The following is a 4,192-nucleotide window of genomic DNA, read 5'->3' on the forward strand; positions in this document are numbered from 1 at the left end:
TTTTTTTTTTTTTAATGTGGTTTACTTAAATTCATATTGTTGATTACTTTGGTTGATTAAATAGTGTTCCCTTGGTGAACAGCTTCTTTTTCTCCTCAGCTTCTTTTTCTTTCCGAATGCAAAGAGCACCCACAGCTCCAGTGGACGTCAATGAGAGCTGCAGCGCTCAGCCCCTCAGAAAGTTAGGCCCACGGTGTCTCGGGCCAAGCATCCAAAACCAGGAGGCACTCAAAAGCAGAGGCAAATGGCAGAAAAGTGAAGAAGCCAAGAGTGGAGAGTGAAGGAGCCATGGGGCAGGGAGGGGAATGAGGCAGAAGGGGAAGCAGCCATGGACGGGAGGGAGGAAAGATGGGGAGGAAGTAGAGGGGTAATAAGGAAGGAAGCAGCCATGCAGGGGGCAGGAAACGATGGGAGAGGGGCCATAAGAAGGAGCTATGGGGACAAAGGATAACACTTTTTCAGGGGCAATTTTCCAGTTAAGCTGAGGCCCTGGGATGAAATGGAGGGTTTTCTGTACATTCTGCAGTTTTAAGGGTATTTTTCCCCTGCCTTTTTCTAATTCAAAAATGACTTTAAATCCATCAGAATGTGAACATGACCCTCTGGAAGCTACCCCAGCTTACTTGGGGAAACATCTGACAAATTTCTTCACATAGGTTTATAACAACTATAGAGACCTAGAAATTCACTGCTACTCCCCTGCTGACTGGGAAGCAGGGTGGGAAAAAACATCCAGCCGCTTCCCCCTTCCCCTGGTTTGTACAGACAAGAACCCTTTGGGCTTCCACTGGAATTGATGGGTTAAGAGAAATTCCTGGCCAACACCAGTTACATAGACCCAGGGATGCCCAGTGATTCTGAATTGTCTCACCCAGCTCTGCTGCACTGTTCAGTGGGAGTGAGTAGGTGAGATGGAGTGCTAAGCAGAACAGAATGGGACAGAGTGGAAGAGCGAATTTATTGTGGAGTGCAAAGAGTGCAGATGGCATAAGTGACAAGAATGGGAATAAAGAAAGTACAGTAATCAATGGTGAAGGTGAGAGAGAAAGCAGGCAAGATCCAAGGGGAGAAGAGAATAGAGCAAAGGAGAGAGAAAAAGGAAGGAAGGCAGGGGACATACTGTAAATGTTTCATAAAACACACCACTTAATAGATATTAAATATCTTGACATTAAGCTAACTCAATCAAAGGGCAAAAATAGGAAGCAGACACACACAATATGCCACACACCCCTACAGCAGCTTACCGATGGCAACAAAATGATTCGGCCTACACAGCTGACAGATAGTTAAATGCTCCTCAGCCCTCTACAGCTATCTCATATACCTAATAGTGCCAGGACACATTTTCAGTAGGTTTGGCTTGGCAAGAGAAAACTGTAAAGAAAAACTTATCTGCCTTCCAACCACTGAGTATTTTGCAGAGAGAGCATTCTGTCACCAAGACTGGGAATCTGCAATATATCCCTTCTTTCAAGGCTCTGATGAGAATTGCATGGTAAGTGATTCAGATGAGGAGCCACTGCTTTCTGAGCCAGTAACTGTTTGTGGGTGTATTTATGCAGTAATAAGTGTTCTGGCAAGGCATGATAGTGAAACAGCCAACGCACGCGCACATATAAAATAGGATGGAGAACTAAGGATCTTTCCCTCCAAAACAGACAAACCTCCATCACTTGAGCTACCAGGAGAAATTCCATTAGTTCTCAGTGGCAAAGGGGTTCTCAAACTGGGGGTCGCGACCCCTCAGGGGGTCGCAAGGTGGTTACATGGGGGTTGCATGCTGTCAGCCCCAGTCCAGCCAGCCCAGCTCCAACCCAGCCCTGCGCTGCTTCCAAAGGATGCCAGAATAGAAGTTCACCCAGGTTGCCATTTTCCCTAAGGCTGACCCTGGGAGTGAGAGAACACAAGAGGACTTGATAGTTCAGCCCCTGAAAAGCTACATTCAATGCAGACTAATCAGAACACTGAGATCGGGGCTGGGGAGTAATTTATAACGTAACAGTCAGACATGCAGGTGCATATTTTCTCCTGGAAATAATGGCCACCTCTACTGCTAAAACGTGAAAGTGCCTCAAGTCTTATATTAAACCCAGTTTTACCAGCATCCTTACCTCAGGTACTGAAAAACCGCAATGCGTCATTTGCTGCCAAGTTTTGTCTGCTGAATCAATGAAGCCATGCAAACTGCAGTGACATCTTGAAACTAGACATCCTGAGTGTAAACATCAACACCTGGATTTTTTTCAAGTGCAGAGAAAAAGTGACCAAGAACACCAGGCTTGATGCAGGTGGAAATTTCTGACAGCAAACGTCCTCCGCTGTGGAGGCCTCTTATGTTGTGTCTCTATGAATCGCCCATGCCAAAAACCCACATATGATAGGTCAGAAGCTTGTTCTGCCCGTGCGCAAAGATATTGTGTCGCTTATGTTTGGCAATGATATTGCCAAAAAGCGTAATATGCTTTCCATGTTGAATGATGCCGTGAAATGCAGGATATGTGAGATGTCCGAAGATATCAAAGAACAAGCTGGGCATGAAATTAAACATTCTGCTCTCAGTATGTTCAGCCAGCAACTTGATGAAGCTACTGATGTTACTAACTGCGCACAATTGATAGTTCATACAGTACGTTAATGCCAGGGATGTTGAGGATGAGTTCTTATTCTTAACTTAAAACTTAAAAACAACCACAACAGCACAGGACATTTTCAATAAGATGAATGCCTTTTTCAAAAGCAATGGCATTAGGTGGAAAAATGTTTGTGGTATCTGTACCGATGATGCTCCAGCCATGAGGGGTGCTCGGTCTGGCTTTCAGAAGAAGGTAAAGTGTGCGTCACCTAATGTGATTGTCACTCAATGTGGAATCCATCATCAAGTCCTAGCTGTAAAGTACATTGCCAATATACCTTATTGCTGTGGTAGATGCTGTTATACGGGCAGTGAACTTCATTAAAGTGTATGTTCTGAATAGTCCTCTCTTTCGAGAGCTCTGCAACGAAATGGGTGGTGAATACAAAGTTCCGCTTGTCCACACTCGTGTCTGATGGCTTTCTAGGGGATGTGCATTAAAGTGTTTTTTTTATACTTCGTGAAGAGATGGCAGAGTTTTTCCTGCAAAAATAGAAACAGGAGTTGAACAAAAATGTTCAGTGACAATAAATGGTTTCTCTGCTTGAGATCTCTGATAGGCTTAATGACCTCAACCTGTCACTTCAGGGAAAACGTTCAGCGTTGATGGTCCTGACTAATAAAATCAGAACCTTCCAACTGAAGTTGGATCTTTGGTGCCGTAAGTTGGACACAGATACAGCATGTTTCTGACACTTTCCTCGTTCAGCAAAGAGGAGGAAGTCAACATTGATAGTGCTCTCAAGTCAGCGATCAGTGAACATCGGAGAGCCCTTCACTAAGAGCTCTCGCACTACTTCCTAGTACTACCAGAAGCACTTCATTCCCAGGTGGAGAACCCTTTCAGTGTGACGGCTGAGCAGTTACCTGCTGAGGATATTCACGTACAGGAACAGTTTGTCAATATGATCATTGATGATGGAGCAAAAGCAAAACTCACACAGCTGCCTCCAAACCAGTTCCTGTGCTCAGTTGCAAGTGAATACCCACTGGTGTCTGAAATGGCCCTAAGAGTCCTTCTGCCATTCCCCACTACCCACGAATGCGAGAGTGGGTTCTCCAGCCTTCCCACAATAAAGATGAAATCCCAAAACTGGCTTGATGTGAAGGACGACATCAGATGTGCCCTTTCTAACACAAGGCCAAGAATAAAACTTCTTGTGTCAAATAAACACCATTATCCATCTCACTGATTTTCTGGCTGCAATGATTAATTACTGTCAAGTATTAAAATAAAATTCTACTTAACAGTAACTATTGATAAGCAGAAAAGTTATTTTTAACAATAATTTGATAAAAATGTGTTGTAGTCTTAATTTAAAAGTGGTGAGAAAATTTAAATTCATTTTAAACAATAGAGATATAAATTTAGCATTTAAAATAGTGTTCAACATAAAAAAGGGTGTTTTCAATTTATAAGGGGGGTAGGGTCACACTCAGAGGCTTGCTGTGTGAAAGAGGTCACCAATACAAGAAGTTTGAGAACCATTGCCCTACTGCATAGCCTCTAATGCAGTGGTTCTCAAACTTTTGTATTGGTGACCCCTTTCACATAGC

General features: G+C 43.6%; 1 pseudogene; it reads left to right on the top strand.

The window, feature by feature from the left end:
• Positions 1 to 2,377: 2,377 nt before the first annotated feature.
• LOC141986747 (zinc finger BED domain-containing protein 5-like) lies at positions 2,378 to 3,417 on the top strand (annotated as a pseudogene).
• The last annotated feature ends 775 nt before the right edge of the window (positions 3,418 to 4,192 follow it).

The sequence above is a fragment of the Natator depressus genome, chromosome 1 (genome assembly GCF_965152275.1).
Source record: "Natator depressus isolate rNatDep1 chromosome 1, rNatDep2.hap1, whole genome shotgun sequence".
In the NCBI taxonomy this organism is placed as follows: Eukaryota; Metazoa; Chordata; order Testudines; family Cheloniidae; genus Natator; species Natator depressus.